The following is a 22258-nucleotide window of genomic DNA, read 5'->3' on the forward strand; positions in this document are numbered from 1 at the left end:
GGTTCTATTCCCAAACCTGTGGCTCAGGTTCGTAACCTTGGTTTCTTAATTGATGAGAGGCTTACGATGCGACAACAGGCTGTCAAAGTGGCTGCCATTTGTTTTGCCACTCTCAAATGGCTCCAAAAAATCCTGTGGATGCTTCCTATCAACACCCAAAGGACAGTAGTCCAGGCTTTGATAACATCACGCCTGGACTATGGGAACGTCTTGTACCTTGGCGCTGATCTGACTACGCTTAGAAAACTCCAGGTAGCCCAAAATGCGGCCGCACGGCTGCTTTGCAATGTTCCCCGGAGAGCATCGGCTCTCCCTGCCCTTCGCGATCTACACTGGCTGGAAATCAAAAATAGAATCAAGTTTAAGGCTTTATGTTATATCTTTAAGATTAAACAGGGCCTTGCCCCCAAATACCTTCAAAGTCTCATTCATGCCTATACTCCTAGCTGCACCCTTGGATCTGAGGGTAAGGGAGACTTTGTTGTTCCAAGATTTAGGTTGGTGAAGATGGGCGGCCGCTCCTTTTCGCATCTGGCCACTAAGAAGTGGAATGCCTTGCCTGTGAGTCTGAAGTTGGAAACTAACTTTGTTAGGTTCCGTAAGGGATTAAAAACTTGGCTTTTTCAGCTATAAGTTTCCTTGAATAAGCACTGTTTTCTTTGAATAGCCATCTCCCCACTGGGCCTTGTAGTTTTTCTTCTTCAGTCTGTCCCTTGGCGCCGGGAAACCCATTGCGGGTAGCTGCGCGCCTTACAAGTTCAAATAAATAAAATAAATAAATAAAAGGGAGGTTGAGTACTTTGTCAGCAATCAGATTCGAGCAAGCCAGAGTAACTGAAAGCTGTGCTACATAGTTGTGCTCCGTAAGGGGCTAAGGCTATGGATTTTGGCAAATACATTTCTACCATTTCTCAAATTGATTATTTGCCCAGTTTAGACGCAAATTTCCACAGAGCAGCTATGCTTCTTTGCAACAAATGAATTCTGTTTCCTACCATAGCAGACCAGTTAAGTTTGGAATCGAAGAAAGAAGAATAGATACACAAGCATTTGCAATGCAATAGGTTTTGCATTCACGCCAGTTTGAGCTATTGGCACTGTAAATGACAATGCCTTTTATTTATGTTTTGGGTTTTAAAACCTAAATAAAAGGCATTGTCATTTACAATACTAATAACTTAAGCTGTAGCAAATGCGAGATCTATTGCATTGCAATAAAAGGCCTTTTCGACAGTTTGTTAGATTGTAAATATCTGAGGATGAGATTGGCCTGCATCGTCTTCAAAGTAGTGACAAATAGTGCAGTGAAGAAGATGTGTAAGTGTTGTAAATTACACAGACACAAAGTGTGAAGTGAGAGTTACATATGATCCGAGCTATAAACACTACCAAAGCGCTGCAACACCTTTCGCTCTGTGATTACCCTGTCGTGGTTCAGGAGGGAAAGCGAGGTGGGGGGGCTATTTCTTGCCCTACCCGTGATTTGAGTTTGCAGTATGGTATTGCGTATTGTCATTGCTATCTTTGACCTAATAAAAAACACTCCAGCTGTCGTAGGGCCCTGGCTTCACCTCCTGGTGCAGGGAGGGCTGTGCTTTATGGCAGGCATGAAGGGAGGGATTGAGGGGGGAGAGGAGGGAGGGATGGTCTTGGCTTCAGCTCCGGCCTCGTACAGTGCCCCTGCTATTACTAGTGAGCGAGAGGCGCTGAGGTGATGGTATTGGAACTGGTGATGGTGGTATTATTGGTGGTAGTGGTATTGGTGGTGGTATTGTGTTAATAAAACACACTTTTGAAAAAAAACGGTCAGGTGGCTTTAATATTGATGACATGTACCACAGATGTGCTGTTGTCAGTTTCCCGCACTCAATATGGAGGGTGGGGCATTTTTTCAAGGTTAAGGACCAGAAAAAGTATATCATTACATTATGGAACAGCTCTTGGACTTACTGGGAAAGGCACTGCTGACTCCATATTATTTTAGGTCAATAGCACATCTCTATCCTAAAGTTGAACCAAATGCAGGAGATTAGTAGTCTATGCTTATATATGGGCTCATTGCATATCCAGGCCCAGTACTCAGTTTACATCCAAACCAATCACGTTGAAAGTTACTAAATTTCCTAACGGAATGCAAATGTAATCATATTTAGTTTATCAGATTATTTTCTCAAAAAAGTAGTGATTTTTAGTGCCTTGCTCCTGAAAATATACGGTGAGTTAAAGCGAAACTGGTGAAGTTCACAAAGCTTGCAAAGTTTCAAAGTTTGTAAAAACTTAGTGTTGTGGACATAAAGCCCTTGCAACGTCACCCACCTCTAGCACAACCAGAAAAAAAACTAAAAAATACTTCAACCAACATTAAGCAGTGTACTGAAAATATCTGCGGGTCTTAGCTGCTGATTTTCACCAATAATAAAAAAGAGGTGTACACAATGAATATAAAATCAGTCACACTTCAAACCCATGGGCATTTCACCCAATCACTCATCACCCAATGACCCAACAGCTGTTCCTTTTCTAGTTGAAAATCTGACTTTCAACTGTCCACAGACAGCAGCACTCCTCAGCTATGCACGGTGTTCAGAAATAGTTTTTTTAGAAATATCTGTGTCTCTTGGCACAGGGTTCAACAACTAGATACAAATACATTAATAAAGATGTCTGCATATTACCAGCAATAAGCAAAAGTAGATACACTGACTCTTGCTTAGCACTTTACTCATTAGGTCTCGACCTCTGTCAATGCGCTTGCGCATTGCAGATGTCGAGACTTATAGAGTTGGATCTACGAAAGTTAAACCAGGCGGATTGCGCCGAGTGCCGGATTGCTTCGAGTGCATGTGCCCGTGCACGCGCTTTCCATTTGCTCTCCGAGCCGCCTGCCTCGCATCATTGCATCAGACCCGCCACAGCAATGCCGAGAGCTTCACTTCAAACGGATGCGCTTCCCCGTCCCCTGCTTCACACTTCAAAGGAATGCGCCCCCCGCCCCCGCAATACCGAGAGCATTTCTCGTCCGCTTTTAATTTCATTTCGCGACCGCTTTTCATTTCATTTCGCGGGCGCGTATGCTGCGTGTCTTTTGCGCATGTTTATTCATCCGAATCCTAACATATGGCATGTACTAAACAGTTATGTACTAAACCTGGCAGAGTGGGTGCCCTTTGAACTTCTTTTTTTTTTTTTTTTTTTTGCAAGCACGCATTTGTCCTGATCAGAATTTGTGGAAAGCATCAAACCACCAGATTCTTAATGCCACCGCAATCTCTTTTTGATTCATTTAGTCTTTTTCGTCTATTTATTTCTTGAAAGCGAATCATTTTCTCCCATTACTATCTGTATTTGAAGAGAATTCGCTCACAACGGGGTCAGCTTTGAAAGTAACATTTACTGCCTGTTGACAGCAATGCCATCAGTTGTATTATTTTTTTGATGTTTAAAAGACCGAGGGAATGTGCTCGCTTTCCATAAACTTCCTCCGTGGTTCCTCACTTCGTGCAATATATGGCATTCCTAGATGTGTGTTTCCTTTAGTGACAGCGCCTCAGTAATTCTGGTCTAAGAACCCCTGTGCGGTGCTCTGTGGTGGTCTGTGTTCTCCGGCATATTTAAAGGCTTGGCCACTCCGCCCCATGGCTGTCCAAACACACTCTCTCCACAGGCCCCAACATCAAAAGAGCTAAGCTGAGGCCACTGGAAATTCGAACCACAGGGTTATGTATATCAATTTCACCACTGTGATGGGCAGTGATTTCTTTCCATAATGCATCTTTTCTTAAGATCGGGCAGGTGTGTCTCTCAGCATCACTCAGCGCCACCCCAGCATCACTCAGCACCACCACAGCATCTCTCAGTACCACCCACTCAGCACCACCACAGCATCACTCAGCGCCACCCCAGCATCACTCAGCACCACCCCAGCATCACTCAGCACCACCACAGCATCACTCAGCACCACAACAGCATCACTCAGCACCACCACATTATCACTCAGTACCACCACACCACCACTCAGCACCACCACAGCATCACTCAGCACCACTACAGCACCACTCAGCACCACCACAGCATCACTCAGCACCACCACAGCACCACTCAGCACCACCACAGCTTCACTCAGCACCACAACAGCACCACTCAGCACCACCACAGTACCTCTCAGCACCACCACAGCACCTCTCAGCACCACCACAGCATCACTCAGCACCACCCCAGCATCACTCAGCACCACCACAGCATCACTCAGTACCACCCACGCAGCACCACCACAGCATCACTCAGCGCCACCCCAGCATCACTCAGCACCACCCCAGCATCACTCAGCACCACCCCAGCATCACTCAGCACCACCACAGCATCACTCAGCACCACAACAGCATCACTCAGCACCACCACATTATCACTCAGTACCACCACACCACCACTCAGCACCACCACAGCATCACTCAGCACCACTACAGCACCACTCAGCACCACCACAGCATCACTCAGCACCACCACAGCACCACTCAGCACCACCACAGCATCACTCAGCACCACAACAGCACCACTCAGCACCACCACAGTACCTCTCAGCACCACCACAGCACCTCTCAGCACCACCACAGCATCACTCAGCACCACCCCAGCATCACTCAGCACCACCACAGCATCACTCAGTACCACCCACTCAGCACCACCACAGCATCACTCAGCGCCACCCCAGCATCACTCAGCACCACCCCAGCATCACTCAGCACCACCACACCACCACCACAGCACCACTCAGCACCACCACAGCATCACTCAGCACCACAACAGCATCACTCAGCACCACCACAGCACCACTCAGCACCACCACAGCATCACTCAGTGCCACCCCGGCATCACTCAGCACCACCACAGCACCATTCAGCACCACCAGATTATCACTCAGCACCACCACATTATCACTCAGCACCACCACATTATCACTCAGAACCACCCCATCACCACTCAGCCCCACCACAGCACCACTCAGCACTACACACAGCATCACTCAGCACCACCACAGCACCACTCAGCACCACCAGATTATCACTCAGCACCACCACATTATCACTCAGCACCACCACATTATCACTCAGAACCACCCCATCACCACTCAGCCCCACCACAGCACCACTCAGCACTACACACAGCATCACTCAGCACCACAACAGCACCACTCAGCACCACCACAGCATCACTCAGCGCAACCCCAGCATCACTCAGCACCACCACAGCATCACTCAGCGCCACCACAGCACCACTCAGCACCACCACAGCATCGCTCAGCACCACCACAGCATCACTCAGCATCACCAGTGCATCACTCAGCGCCACCACAGCACCACTCAGCACCCCCACATTATCACTCAGCACCACCACATTATCACTCAGCACCACCACAGCACCACTCAGCACCACCACAGCATCACTCAGCACCACCACAGCACCACTCAGCACCACCACAGCAGCACTCAGCACCACCACAGCACCACTCAGCACCACCACAGCATCACTCAGCGCCACCCCAGCATCACTCAGCGCCACCCCAGCATCACTCAGCGCCACTCCAGCATCACTTAGCACCACCACATCATCACTCAGCGCTACCCCAGCATCACTCAGCGCTACCCCAGCATCACTCAGCGCTACCCCACATCCCTCAGCACTACCCCAGCATCACTCAGCGCTACCCCAGCATCACTCAGCGCTACCCCAGCATCACTCAGCGCCACCCCAGCATCACTCAGCGCCACACCAGCGTCACTCAGCGCCACCCCAGATTCACTCAGCGCCACCCCAGCATCACTCAGCGTTACCCCAGCATCAGTCAGCACCACCACTCAGCACAACCACAGCATCACTCAGTGCCACCCCAGCATCACTCAGCACCACCACAGCATCACTCAGCACCACCACAGCACCACTCAGCACCACCACATTATCACTCAGCACCACCACATTATCACTCAGCACCACCACAGCACCTCTCAGCACCACCTCAGCATGACTCAGCACCACCACAGCATCACTCAGCGCCACCACAGCACCACTCAGTACCACAACAGCATCACTCAGCGCAACCCCAGCATCACTCAGCACCACCACAGCATCACTCAGCGCCACCACATCATCACTCAGCACCACCACAGCATCACTCAGTGCCACAGCAGCACCACTCAGCACTACCACAGCATCACTCGGCACCACCCCAGCATCACTCAGCGCCACCCCAGCATCACTCAGCACCACCACATCATTACTCTGCGCTACCCCAGCATCACTCAGCGCTACCCCAGCATCACTCAGTGCTACCCCAGCATCACTCAGCGCTACCCCAGCATCACTCAGCGCTACCCCAGCATCACTCAGCGCTACCCCAGCTTCACTCAGCGCTACCCCAGCATCACTCAGCGCTACCCCAGCATCACTCAGCGCCACCGCATCATCACTCAGCGCCACCCCAGCATCACTCAGCGCCACCCCAGATTCACTCCGCGTCACCACAGCATCACTCAGCACCACCACAGCATCACTCAGCACCACCACAGCTCCACTCAGTACCACCACAGCACCACCACATCATCACTCAGCACCACCACAGCATCACTCAGCGCCACCACAGCACCACTCAGCACCAGCACATTATCACTCAGCACCACCACATTATCACTCAGCACCACCACAGCATCACTCAGCTCCACCACAGCACCACTCAGCACCACCACAGCATCCCTCAGCACCACCACAGCACCACTCAGCACCACCACAGCATCACTCAGCGCAACCCCAGCATCACTCAGCAACACCACAGCATCACTCAGCGCCACCAAATCATCACTCAGCACCACCACAGCATCACTCAGCGCCACCACAGCACCACTCAGCACTACCACAGCATCACTCAGCGCCACCCCAGCATCACTCAGCGCCACCCCAGCATCACTCAGCACCAGCACAGCATCACTCAACGCCATCACAGCACCACTCAGCACCACCACATTACCGCTCAGCACCACCACATTATCACTCAGCACCACCACAGCACCACTCGGCACCACCACAGCATCACTCAGCACCACCACAGCATCACTCAGCATCACCAGTGCATCACTCAGCGCCACCACAGCACCACTCAGCACCCCCACATTATCACTCAGCACCACCACATTATCACTCAGCACCACCACAGCACCACTCAGAACCACCACAGCATCACTCAGCACCACCACAGCACCACTCAGCACCACCACAGCAGCACTCAGCACCACCACAGCACTACTCAGCACCACCACAGCATCACTCAGCGCAACCCCAGCATCACTCAGCACCACCACAGCATCACTCAGCGCCACCACTTCATCACTCAGCACCACCACAGCATAACTCAGCGCCACCACAGCACCACTCAGCACCACCCAGCATCACTCAGCGCCACCCCAGCATCACTCAGCACCACCACATCATTACTCTGCGCTACCCCAGCATCACTCAGCGCTACCCCAGCATCACTCAGCGCTACCCCAGCATCACTCAGCGCTACCCCAGCATCACTCAGCGCTACCCCAGCTTCACTCAGCGCTACCCCAGCATCACTCAGCGCTACCCCAGCATCACTCAGCGCCACCGCATCATCACTCAGCGCCACCCCAGTATCACTCAGCGCCACCCCAGATTCACTCCGCGTCACCCCAGCATCACTCAGCACCACCACATTATCACTCAGCACCACCACAGCACCACTCAGCACCACCACAGCATCACTCAGCACCACCACAGCATCACTCAGCACCACCACAGCTCCACTCAGCACCACCACAGCACCACCACATCATCACTCAGCACCACCACAGCATCACTCAGCGCCACCACAGCACCACTCAGCACCAGCACATTATCACTCAGCACCACCACATTATCACTCAGCACCACCACAGCATCACTCAGCTCCACCACAGCACCACTCAGCACCACCACAGCATCACTCAGGATCCACCACAGCACCACTCAGCACCACCACAGCATCACTCAGCGCAACCCCAGCATCACTCAGCGCCACCCCAGCATCACTCAGCGCCACCACAGCATCACTCAATGCCATCACAGCACCACTCAGCACCACCACATTACCGCTCAGCACCACCACATTATCACTCAGCACCACCACAGCACCACTCGGCACCACCACAGCATCACTCAGAACCACCACAGCATCACTCAGCATCACCAGTGCATCACTCAGCGCCACCACAGCACCACTCAGCACCCCCACATTATCACTCAGCACCACCACATTATCACTCAGAACCACCACAGCACCACTCAGAACCACCACAGCATCACTCAGCACCACCACAGCACCACTCAGCACCACCACAGCAGCACTCAGCACCACCACAGCACTACTCAGCACCACCACAGCATCACTCAGCGCAACCCCAGCATCACTCAGCACCACCACAGCATCACTCAGCGCCACCACTTCATCACTCAGCACCACCACGGCATCACTCAGCGCCACCACAGCACCACTCAGCACCACCCAGCATCACTCAGCGCCACCCCAGCATCACTCAGCGCCACCCCAGCATCACTCAGCGCCACTCCAGCCCCACTCAGCACCACCACATCATCACTCAGCGCTACCCCAGCATCACTCAGCGCTACCCCAGCATCACTCAGCGCTACCCCAGCATCACTCAGCGCTACCCCAACATCACTCAGCGCTACCCCAGCATCACTCAGCGCTACCCCAGCATCACTCAGCGCTACCCCAGCATCACTCAGCGCCACCCCAGCATCACTCAGCGCCACCCCAGCATCAATCAATCAATCACAACATTTATATAGCGCACTACTCACTTGGAGGGTCTCAAGGCGCTTGGGGAGGGGGGGTCCGCTACTGCTCAAACAGCCAGGTCTTGAGCTGCTTCCTGAAGGCGAGGTGGTCTTGGGTCAGGCGGAGGTGGGTCGGGAGGGAGTTCCAGGTCTTGGCGGCGAGGTAGGAGAAGGACCTTCCTCCTGTGGTGGCTCTTCGGATACGGGGGATGGCGGCGAGGGCGTGGCTGGTCGATCGAAGCAGGCGGGTGGGAGTGTAGAAGTTGAGGCGGCTGTTGAGGTATCTTGGGCCTTGGTTGTGTAGGGCTTTGTGTGCGTGGGTGAGGAGACGGAAGGTGATTCTCTTGTTGACCGGGAGCCAGTGCAGGTCTCTCAGGTGTCCTGAGATGTGGCTGTGTCGGGGATGTCGAGGATGAGTCTTGCCGAGGCGTTCTGGATCCGCTGGAGTCTCTTCTGGAGCTTGGCTCTCAGCACCACCACAGCATCACTCAGCGCAACCCCAGCATCACTCAGCACCACCACAGCATCACTCAGCGCCAGCACATCATCACTCAGCGCTACCCCAGCTTCACTCAGCGCTACCCCAGCATCACTCAACGCTACCCCAGATTTACTCAGCGCCACCCCAGCATCACTCAGCGCCACTCCAGCATCACTCAGCACCACCCCAGCATCAGTCAGCACCACCACAGCACAACTCAGCACCACCACAGCATCACTCAGCGCCACCCCAGCATCACTCAGCACCACCACAGCACCACTCAGCACCACCACATTATCACTCAGCACCACCACATTATCACTCAGCACTACCACAGCACCACTCAGCACCACCACAGCATCACTCAGCACCACCACAGCATCACTCAGCACCACCACAGCACCACTCAGCACCACCACAGTACCTCTCATCACTATGCGCTATCACAGCATCATTATGCGCCACCACAGCATCCCTCAGGGCCTCCACAGCATCCCTCAGGGCCTCCACAGCATCACTCAGGGCCTCCACAGCATCATTCAGGGCCTCCACAGCATCACTCAGGGCCTACACAGGATCACTCAGGGCCTCCACAGCATCACTCACAGCCTCCACATCATCACTCACGGCCTCCACAGCATCACTCACAGCCTCCATAGCATCACTCTGGGCCACCACAGCATCACTATGTGCTACCACAGCATGACTGAACGCCACAGCATCACTCGTCGCCACCACAACATCACTCCGCGCCATCACATCATCAATATGTGCAACCATTCAACAACAACTGGTTCAAATATGTTCTCTCAATGTTTCAAGCTTTATAACAAAGGTCACAAAAAGATGTTAATATTTCACTTCTGTTCTTGGATTTTCATCACAATAAAATACACTGAACATAATCTTCTCAAAAGTTATTTACAAAAGTTTAAGCTATTGCCATTATAAATTACAATCACTTTTATTTAAGTATTAATTATTTTAAAAAATTTAAATCCATTGTTATTTGTAATATCAATGCATCTAAGTCACGTAAATACAAGACATGTTGCATTACAAATGCTATAGGTGTCACATTTGCGATAGTTATAACTATTGCCATTGTAAATGACAAAGCTATTAATTTAGCTATTTTCAAAACCAACACATAAATAAAAAAATTGTCATTTACAATACCAATAGCTCAAACTTTCCTAATGCGAGACGTATTGCATTGCAAATGTTTGTTTTTCATTTTCTTCATCCACACATAACTGTTGTTTTGAATTGCTTACTTGTTTTCAACAATTTTCTAAAGCAAAAAGCAGATTAAAACTCCAAACGTATATATTCATTCAATGCAGACCTGCTGATCTTCAGAAAACTCCTCAAGACCTGGCTTTTTGAGCAATAGCAGCATTCCCCACCCCAGCGCCTTCAGACCCTCACGGGTGAGTAGTGCGGTTTACAAATGATACGATTGAAGATTGAAGATTGGATAGCATCCCCTTACACATCAACAAGAAATTAAATCAGCATATTACACAAGGCAAGCCATGGGTGTTTGCTAAGCATTTTGATACGGACTGTTATTCCTAAAATAGTATGGACATTTTGAGGAAACAGAAAACAAAATCCAGCAAAAATGCAAGTTGCAGGAGGGCTAACACACTCTCAAAAAATTACATTAACAAAAAACCCTAATTATGAATTCCTTTATCCTTCCAGAGCGGGTATGGTGCCAGAAAACTGTGGTTGTAATATTGTCGGACGTAAACATTGTGCCCTGTTGATTCAAAATAATTGCTAGACTGGAGTAATACAATTCACACAAAAGGTAACCGGATGGTTGCTAAAGAATAAGAGAAAAGGAGAAAGAAGGAGGATACCGTGGATGGTGATAATTCCCCCATTAGAGACCCTGTTGTGATTTAATACACTGGAGTAATGACATGAAATCTACCCCCATTGGACAATATTTTTGTAAACTATATTTAGGACAAAATGTTTGTCAGACATAATGTCTGATTATGATATTCAGACATAGAACCCAGAGTGGGGTGTACGAACTTGTAATTATATTATTTTCAGTTTTATATAACACACCACCAAGATTGAAAAGGATTAAGAGTGTTTGCTTCTTAGGTGCTAATATTTCAAGAAGAAAGTTGTTTTTGCAAGTCTGTAGCCCACCTAAAATATCCAATTTCTAGAACAGGTAGTTGCAGGTTCTCCAAAAAATGCCTGATGACTTTTTTGGGGGAGTTTAATATAGCTCAAACTAGACCTGAAGGTATCAGAGCCCTTTACATGAGCACCAGTTGTGTTCAGACGGACACATTCATTTTTTATTTTTAAGTCTCGCTGATCCAGCGCGCATGCGCTGTAAGCGAGACATTTAGTAAACTGGCTTTTGGAAGTGCTTCCAAAGCTGCGACCAGCTTACTCTCACGCACCCAAGCACGCGCAATCTCTTTCACTTTCCCTCACAACTCCTGTTCGCATGAGACGCCTTATACCGCCTCACCACTAGATGGTGCCACAGGCCATGTTTTCTAATGTGATCAGATATTACAGAAAAATGACAATATTTACTTGTTCTTTTTAATTTGGGCCGGTAATGTTTGTTTTACTTTGCACTCTTAGAGAGCGCGTAAGTGCAGTCCCTCTCCTTCAACCCACTCTTTTTTTTTACCCTGTCCTCCTCCCACTCACAGCCTTTTAATCCTCCTCTGTCCTCCATTATCTCAGACACCCTCGTATCACCCTTTCTCTCAGCCCTTCTTCTGCTCTCCTTTGTCTTTCCACCCTCCTTCCTCATGTTGATTTACCACCATGAACCACCAGAGGCTCGTTTTCGTAGAGGGGTTTATCGGCGGTGCTCTGGTCAGCACCACCCCTGGAATTCAGAGTTGACCAGCCCAGTGTGCTTGGAGCAATTCAGCTGGGAATGAATACCTGTGTGCCACAGGGGCGCTAATCTCGCTAAACAAACAGCGCTGATAAGAGCTGATAAATGGCAGCGTAGACAGCTGCTCCGATAGGCACTCCCGCCATTAGCCCCGTACTTTTCAAGTTCACTTAGAGTATTAGTCGAGAACGTGGCAGCCCTCTGTGCCGCCGTCGAGGCCCCTTAATTGATGATGAGCCCTTCAATTTGTGGGGGAGATCCTCAGGCATGACTGTGCTGGAACCCCAAACAGTGCAGGATGAGCAGGTAGGTGTGGCGTTCGGTGTTTGTTTTCATAATGCAGATGTGACACTTGGCTTATCTGCAGATAATCGTCTTTTTGCGCCCAGTGTTGATTGATGCAGCACCTTTAGATGACTGCGTTTACCCAATCAGTGAGGCCACGATGAAGGTGCACTTTTTTGACAGCAACTTGCGTTTCTGTTTTTTTTATTTACGTTTGTTTTTCAAACCCGAGCATTAGTACTAAGTGTAATGTGAGCAGTAGATCTGAGTCCCCAGCAATCAGCCCTTGCAACTTCTGGAATACGCCTCTCAAAACGTGGCCCCAAGCAACTTTCAGATTTCATGCAATGCATGCATCTTGCAGCTGGAAGTTCATAAAGCCTGTCTCAAAAAAGATCAAAAGGCATCAAAGTACCTGTTAGTGTCATGTTCAGGCAAACAAGTGAGGTAGACCGGGAGTTTGTTTTTGGAATGACTTGCAAGGTAGAAGCAGTAAGCACCGGCAAAGCCAATAGGTTTGGTTTGCCTTTTGAGTACCGACTAAAACATTTAAAAAGCCTGCAAAAGCAATAAAAACAAGCATTGGCATAGCCCATAGGTCTCTCCTTTGGGACCTTATAAGTATTTAATCACGCAGCACAATATCCTTGGTGCTACATCAACTGTTGCATGGCTAAACACTTATAATGTCCCAAAGGCGGAACCTATTGACTATGCCAGTGCTTGTTTTGTTATGTATGGGGAGATTACGTGATTTGCCCAGAATCAAAGGATGTTGAGCATCCCTGCTGAGACTCGAACCCAGCTTCAAGCTTTCACTCTAAATGTATTTAAAGATGCCATCCAGTGTAGAGATAAAAAACAGGTTCACTTTGCCTAATTCTGCATCTTTATCAATAGGCCTTCCAGAATGATCTGTTGTTCGATGAAATCAGTTGGGGTGTGGATATCCAGTGTAATATAATTCACCTAAATGGCTCCTTCATCTGAAGTGATTATTGTTTTGTGATTCTGTACCAGCAGCTGTGATTAAAAGTCTGTCCCAACCAAGCTCAGTCTAATTTGCACAAGTCAATAAATCAGTATTATATTCTGATTTCTCCTGGTGCATATTATTTTGCTAAATTGTAATATCAGTTACTTGGTTTTTGCAGGAAGTGTTATACCGTATCCTAGTGCCGCCTTGTAGCACTCTATTTTCTGTCGGCTCTCTGCTACCGAAGCGCTTGTAAACACAAAAAACTGTAAGATGTGGTTAAGCATTAAAGGGGCCATTCAGTGAATTATGTTACACTGGATATCCACACCCCAACTGATTTCATCGAACAACAGATCATTCTGGAAGGCCTATTGATAAAGATGCTGAATTGGGCAAAGTTAACTTTTTAGCCCAACCCACGTCTTCATTAGCCACAAAAGCTTCTTCTGGCCATAGGGGTCAGCTGGTGTCGCGGTCCTAAGCCAGAGAGAGGGTTATGGGATGTCTGCTCCCTCCTGGCGTGATAAAATACACACATCCTGTCCCAGAGCAGTGATGGTTCCACCTCCAATGATGCAGGGAAGACAGAACTACAAGGCCAAGGGGCAGGAAGTGTTATGCAAAAACAACAGTTGATGGACAGAATGCAGAACAACAGCCCTCATCAGCCACAATAGCTTGATTCCAGTGGCATGGAGAGCACAGGACTCACATCTGAGCATACCCGCCCCACTCAGGGTGACAAATGCAAAAACAACAGTTGATGGACAGAATGCAGAACAATGTCATACATTCACCCCAATACAGAGATCTGGGCCTAAATCCAGAGTTTTTTGTTCACCATGCCATTCCAGTTTGAACCCAGCCATATGCAAATCAGTCTTGACCCTGTGCCCCAGGGGAACAGGGCTTTATAGGCGGCTCTTGCCCTGGTGATCGGATCGTTGCCCCTTGGCCTTCCGGGCCTTGTAGTTCTGTCTTCCCTGCATCATTGGAGGTGGAACCATCACTGCTCTGGGACAGGATGTGTGTATTTTACCACGCCAGGAGGGAGCAGACATCCCATAACCCTCTCTCTGGCTTAGGACCGCGACACCAGCTGACCACTATGGCCAGAAGAAGCTTTTGTGGCTAATGAAGACGTGGGTTGGGCTAAAAAGTTAACTTTGCCCAATTCTGCATCTTTATCAATAGGCCTTCCAGAATGATCTGTTGTTTGATGAAATCAGTTGGGGTGTGGATATCCAGTGTAACATAATTCACAGAATGGCCCCTTTAATGCTTAACCACACCTTACAGTTTTTTGTGTTTACAAGCGCTTCGGTAGCAGAGAGCCGACAGAAAATAGAGTGCTACAAGGCGGCACTGGGATACGGTATAACACTTCCTGCAAAAACCAAGTAACCGATATTACAATTTAGCAAAATATTATGCACCAGGAGAAATCAGAATATAATACTGAATTATTGACTCGCGCACATTAGACTGAGCTTGGTTGGGACAGATTTTTAATCACAGCTGCTAGTACAGAATCACAAAACAATAATCACTTCAGATGAAGGAGCCATTTAGTTAGACGTGGTGGAAACTGGAAGACAAATTATGCCACCTTAGCATTGTATGTAAAACACAAGTTTCTGAAAGAATGAAGTGACCACCCAATTTATATTGCATGGGCAGTCATATGGTGCCATGTGTGTGCGTGTGTGTGTAGAAAAGCAACTATATTGTTAAATGGTTTGAGAAGGGCATGTTTGTTGTGTGGTTTTACAGAAAACATTTACGCGCCCCCCGTCTTCTGACATCGGATCCGGGTGTGGCTGGTTGATCTGCATAGGTCTGGACAGGGGCGGGGTGTGTGCACTGCGGACAGGGATGTGCAGCAGGGGCAGACAGACACCGTCTAATGCAGAGGATTTTCAGCCCAGGCTGAAGTCTTGTCTGCATGGCTTCCGCTCGCGCCTCCGTCCATCCACAGACTTACTGCCCCTCCTTCAGACTTTTCTGGCTGTTCAGATCAAGGCATTACTGGTCTTTCATGACTGCTTCGAAATCCTCAGCAGGTACAGATGTCCTGGAAAGCCTGCTGCTGGTGCTGCTGCTGTTGTTTTTGCAGCTATCTATCATGGTGACTGCTCTTCGGAACAGCATGGGAGAGAGGGAGGCCAGATTGCAGAGCGGCTGGTTCTCTGGAATCCGCGAGCCCTGGGGTCCAGAGATGTTGCAGTTATGTGTTGGAGCAATAGGAGGCAGCCATCACCTTTGCCTTCCCAGCATGACCTGCACATGTTGGACTAGCTCAACGATTGCTGGTTGCAGGACAACAATCTCCTTGCTGATTGGCCAAAATAGCTTCAGACGAGGGGGAGATTAACAAGGTTGGTTGCAGGAGAGCTCTTACCCATTGTTTTTAACAACCTTTATTGAAAACAGTAGCTTTCTAATTAGGCGTTTATGTCCAACTTGGAAGCGTTTTAGTAAAGAAAAAATCTTATGTCCTAATCCTCTATTCCATAGTAACACTTGCAGCAGTAGGATGCATTTCAGAGAACTAACGTGTACACAGAGTGTAGATGACCTAAGTGTACCATTTGCAAGTCTATGCAAGTAATTAAGCAAGCTTATATTTTAAATTTAACAAAATCAGTACTCACATGCATCGGGTTCCTGGCAGCCACATGGGCTGCTGGTCAGCTGTTGCGGGCCGGTCGGAGCCCAGCTCAGCGGCTGATTACTATGGCCGGAAGAGGTTTTTGTCGCTGATGAAGATGTGGGTGAGGCTGGAGGGGGAGCAGATGCAGCTTTGAAGCTGCAAATAAAATTAAAGTGCGGCGCTTTAAAAATCGGGGGCACCATTGTCCCAGGTGGGCCTGTCGTTTTGCCTGCAGTAGGAAAAACTCATTACAGAAAACAGAGTACGGATCATGTAACAACCAAGTAAAGGTGCTATTAGCCATGGGAGTATACAAATGGAGACATGCCCATACTAAGGAGGGACTAATAAGCCTCATAATGAATCAGACACCAGCAGGACAAATACACAAGCCAATCAAAAATAAGGGCGGGGGAGTGAGCGAACTACCACAGATCTCCGCAGAGCAGCGCCTGCACGCTGGCTCAGGCTCGACCTAATAAAGGACTCTACCCGTTCCAGAGAACACCCATCTATATAGAATGAAAAATACTTTTTCCTTCCCAGTCCCGCTATCATAACAAAGGTTTTTGATTTGATAACAAGCAGACCCAGTTCAGCCTTGAAAGTTGAATAAGAGCCAATCAAGCGCTGTAGGGTCAGAGGTGCCCTGGCCATCAAAACTGCATCATATGCATCGAAGAGAGCAGGCAGCGATAAGCCACCTGCTGATGGAACATCTCTGCACTGTGCGGTCAAAACTTCATTACATTTATTGGTGTACAAGGAAAAAAGAAAGAGGGCAGGAAAATACCCCCTTTTCAATTTTAAATATTTCCGAACATTCTCCCTGTTTACCAAACCTGACTACGGCCCCTGCCTCTCTATACGTCTCCCTAATAAAAAGGATTATGGAGCTGTCCACGCACATCAACTCCAAAAGAACCCACAATTTTGAGTTGAAGGCCATGAACAAGTCCATAAAAGCCATATAAAACTGGCCCTTTTTGGCACACACATATTTTGCTGCAAGTAAGTGTGAATTTTGCCCGTGGTCGATCGTACCCCTCCCCTTTCTAAACCCGTTATGTGGCTCAGCTAAAACATTATTAACAAATGCCCACTCCTCCAGTCTATTTAGAAGCAATCTCCCCATTAGTTTGGCACGCTATCCAGCAGGGAGATTGGGTGGTAATTTGTCGCATTCAAGGGATCCCCCTTCTTATATATGGGGATAATCACGGATTGTTTCCAAGATACCGGGGGTCCCACTTTGGAAACAGTATTAAAAGCTTGGGTCAAGAGTGGAGCCCATACATTTTTATGTACAAAGAAAATATCCAGAGGAATCCCATCTGACCCTGCTGCCTTTAGGGCAGGTGATTGAGAGAGTGCAAGCTCAATTTCCTCTAATAAAAATTCCATCCCCAGATGGGCAGTCATCAAGTCCTAAGGTTTTTTTTATCCGCTATCCATCTCTACATTAAAAATGCTCTGGAAGTGAGACAGCCAGGTGGATTGTTCTATATGAATATTAAGAGAGGCGCCGCCCTGATCCTGCAGAAAAGGGGCATTTACCACCCTCCAAAATGCCTTGCTATCTTTACTCCTCGAAGCCTCACACAAATTTACCCATGCTTCATCCCGTAACTCCTTTTTTCTCAGCGCCCTAGCTGTCTTATAGTCAGCTTGTAGCTTCCTTATCAAATCTTTGTTTCTGAGACTTGCTTTAAGAGCAGTGCAAAGATCTTTGGAGGCCTTTGAACAATTTGTCTCAAACCCCCTTATCGTCAATGGAGTGTTTCTTGTAGCTGGATGTAAAAGATTAGAATTTATAGATGTTAGAATTTTACTAAATACTATTACTACTTGAATGTTATCAGTGTTGGTGTCTAAGCAAGATTCAATGTCAGGTAACACCTCCTTTACAACCTTTGGGAGGAAGGAAATTAGGTAAATTTCCTCCCATTTAAGAGTAAATCCATTTTTCCTAATCCAAATCGGTTTGGGGGCAAATATAGAGCTTGACTTAGCAGAAAGAGGCCAAACAAAACAAAAAAAGAAGGAAAGCTTGATCACTGAACTCTTTCAACTCAGCTATGGAGGACTTGATACATCTCTTAAAATTAGAAAGTGGGGAGGGGTTAACCAGTCATGGGGTGACACAGGTTTAATATAACTAGGTCCCAAGTTAATGAAAAACTGTTTGAAATGCTTGCATAGTTATGATGCATAAAATGGACTAGCAACGAATCATTAGTGTCTGTTAGCCCACAAATACGTTGGTCCGAATTGGGGCTACAGTACACATGAAAATCTCCAGCTCAAATAAAAAAAATTGAACGTGTGTGGTATGTTAACAGAGATTCCAATATTCCCGCCAACTAATCTGTTACCTATGCAGGATTCTTAAAATTATTATTATAAAAATTAATCTGTAACAAATCAATTTTCCCAGAACCTTCAGTCATAATAACATGAAAATGGGGCGAGTTATTGATAAAGGTCACCTTACCTAGGGTGATCGTGTTTGCTATAATTCTGAGTAAGCCCCCCCTTAGATCTACCTGCTGCTGGTGTAACAAAGGAGCTGTAGCCATTTACATAGACAGACTGCTCTGCCCAATTTTCCTGAAAGCAGGTATCAGAATTCGTAAGCATTTTATGCCAATTTTGATTATGCTTTTTGTTTTCATAACCCGCTATACTCCCTAGAGAGAGAATTTATATCACTTAGGGACTCCTGCGACACAATCACTGTCGGTACTGGTGAGAAGGATGATATAGGGTCAATTGGTAAGGATGTATTACTGCTTAGTGAACCTAAAACGACCAACTGAACTCTCTCCACGGGTACCAAACCATTATGAAGAACAGACTGAGGAGGCAAATGATTTAGTGGAGAGATCAGTCAATCACATGCCTCCATATCTTCCAACCATGAGTACCTATTTGATAGGGCAAGAGCATCAAAAGCCACCTGCACAGGCTTATGACCAGTTCTTACTAAAGAAAGACCTTGAGTGAGTACGGTGGAACTACGTTCTGGTGTGACCTATAAAAAAAGCCAATGTGACTGCATAAATCTGCGAATGGAGTGAAGGGGCAACAGGTAAACTCCCTAATAGGTCTCTCACTCGCAATTCATTATCAAAGTTTAAAATAACCAGTCATTATTGGTTATTTTTACGTCAGACCCAATTCATTGCGTTCTTCTGGCCATTATCAAATGATTTTGGATGAGATGACCTTGAATAGAGTTTTGAGTCATCCGGTGTCGAGCCTTGGCCGTCAGCTGAAGTAAAGATTTTCTAAGATTGGGACGTAGTAAAGGCACGTTGACTAAAATTTTAACATACTGACAAGCTGCAGGACGGAAGTCCATGTATTGTTGATTTGGTCTGCTATGGGCCCGAGTAGACGGGGATATACCTTAACCTGTAGTCTTGATAAGTCGTGTGATTGCCCCTTAACCATAGAATCTTGTATGGTCACCTGCGGTGGGCAACACCTAGGGACCAAATCTACATGGTCTGGAACTGTAGGATCCCGGCTGGGGGCCAACTGATTTTCAACACAAGGCTGACCAATAGAAGTAGAGGGCGATTTAGCTAACTCATGACCAGGGATCATGTTTTCACAAATTATGACTTTCACAATCATAGTTTTAAAGAGTTTTACGGACATCAGAGGGGATGATCTTAAGTGCGTTCTATAGAATCAAAACGGGCATAGATCGGTTGCAAAAGTTGTTTAAAGTTATCAAGAAGATCACACCAATATGAGGGAAATGTAGTCTCTGAATGTTGCTGGCCATTCATACATGTAGAACTTGCTGGCATAGCGACCTTTCTGATCTTCTTGGTACGACACTTGGAGGGCAGTATCGCATAACCTCTTTTTCATTTACGGAGGTAGCGTAAATTTGTTTCCAACTAAATGTAGAGGCAGGCTGTGAATGTTCGGGGGTTGGTACAGAGACTGCTGGCAATTCTGTTAGAGAAACCCCATATAGTTTTGTTACACCCCAACAACAGGGGAGTATAGAAGTTAGAGGGGGGCCCAGCCCAGCTCATCCGAGCTCTGACAGGCGGGGATGGGCCCGCCCTTGGCCCGGGCGAGTCCCGTGCAGAGGTACCACGCTGCTGCCTCTAAGCATCTCCGGGTGCCGGAAGAGTGATGCTTTGTGCGGTGGAGCCTAGGGCCTGTAGTCCGTGTCCCGGCTCTGCACCGATGCAGCCCCCACAGCGGGACCTCGCTGCTGCCTTTAAGCGCCATTCGTGTGCGGGAAGAGTGATGCATCGTTTTGTAGATCCTTGGGGCTGTAGTCAGTGCCATGGCTTTGCTCCGATGTGTCCCCCACATTGGGACCTCACTGCTGCCTTTAAGCGCCTCCGGGCACGGGAAGAGTGATGCGGCGTGTGGTGGAGCCTGGGGACTGTAGTCAGTGCCCCGGGCCTGCTCCGATGCGTCCCCAGGGAATCTCCAATAGAGTGCTCTACCTGGCACTCACTTCAATTGTCCAACTTGAGCATAATTGGAGACTGAATCTTCATCTTGATCTAATCAACAATAAAGAAATCCAGGACTTTACTAATGACTTGGCCACTTTCCAATTAGCTCACTTAGGAAAACATTCATCCACCTTCTGGGCCCTGTTTTTTACAACCTGGCCACCCTTCAAACTGCTCCCACTATTCCAGGGACCTGGTCAAATCATTATTTGGCGACTATGACCATTGATACACCTAGCGTTGAAATAAACATTACCGGTAACCCCACAATTAGAAAGTAGTGGCATAAACTGGACCCATCTGCCTTTTCAAGGTTTATCGAAAGGAGTGTGCCTCTATTAGACTCCAATAGAGAACGGGCGGAGACTTCCACCAAAGCATGGAAATCTTCTTTATTGTGAACAACCTGATTAAACCCACCTCCACTCCTGGATAAGCGGAAGCTTTTAACAGCCACTGCAGCAAGCTTGGTCAATGATCTTTATCTTTACTTTAACAGGGGTGAGAAAACAGTCAAACCTGTCTCTCTTGACACAGGGACCTACCACTCGCAGTGGGCTACCTTGGACCAAATGGCTCTACTTGACGCAGATTCAATTTCCACCTAAATTTGTCAAGTGAAATCTCGATCTCCGGATGACCCATTTAAACCTGATTATATTTTCAAATTTCAAGAGAGCGTCACAGCTATATTTCTAGAATTAGCCAAACTCTTGCTGAGCACTGAAATATCAATATCATGGAAACACGCCAAGGTTATCCGTCTACTAAAAAAGCCTTCGCTAAATGCCACTCAGCCAGAAAACCATCAACCCATTTCTCTTCTATAGATTCTGGCCAAGGATGGGGAGAAACATGTAAACAATCTCCTAACCAAAATATTAGAACAATATAAAATATTAGATTGTTTCCAAAATGTATTTAGATCATACAGCACCAAAATTGCTCTTTTAACAGTTACTCAATCCCTTTGCAGTACTGCAGATGCCGGGAAATCCCAGGCTCTGATACTCCTAGATTTAAGTGCAACCTTCGACACTGTCTCACATGCAATAATATTAACTCGCCTCACTGACCTGTGGGTACAGGGCAAAGGTCTGGCCTGGTTTACCTTCTTTTTCAAAGGACTGGCTTTTTAAAGTTATACCCCCCTTTCGCCTCATCACAAAGAGGACTGGCTCCTGGCGTCCCTCGGGGTTCACAGCTCAGTCATACCCTTTTTAATATTCACATCAGACCTCTGGTAAAGGTAGTGAAATATTTTGGAATATCTCACTAGTGTCGTATGCTGATGACACTCAGCTAATTATTTCTCTGTCGGCAGAGTCGATTGGCTTTTGTGTCATCTAACACAAAAGCGTTGGCCAAATGGATGCACGACAACTGTTTTGAAAATTAACTAAAAAAAAAAAAGAGATCCAAGGAGTACCCAGTCTAGCTGCCTGGATGCAATTTTACAAATCCCTCCAGAACACTACGCTCCACCAATCTAAACCTGGTCCACATCCCTCGTCACAGCCAGAACAGGAGGTTTCCCCTTCCATGTTTTAGCTCCGACCCAATGGAATTCAATGCCTCCTAACCTTAGAAAGATTCAATATCACTTACTGTTCCGGAAACAGTGGAA

General features: G+C 47.7%; 1 long non-coding RNA gene across 1 annotated transcript in view; it reads left to right on the forward strand.

The window, feature by feature from the left end:
• The window catches only part of LOC144807482 (uncharacterized), a 74862-nt gene that overhangs the window by 27653 nt on the left and 24951 nt on the right, over positions 1-22258 (forward strand). Inside the window, exon 2 of the long non-coding RNA XR_013606339.1 lies at positions 10675-10761. This is a non-coding gene — a long non-coding RNA (uncharacterized LOC144807482). The remainder of the gene's footprint in view (positions 1-10674; positions 10762-22258) is intronic.

The sequence above is a fragment of the Lissotriton helveticus genome, unplaced genomic scaffold, assembly GCF_964261635.1.
Source record: "Lissotriton helveticus unplaced genomic scaffold, aLisHel1.1 SCAFFOLD_392, whole genome shotgun sequence".
Lineage (NCBI taxonomy): Eukaryota > Metazoa > Chordata > Amphibia > Caudata > Salamandridae > Lissotriton > Lissotriton helveticus.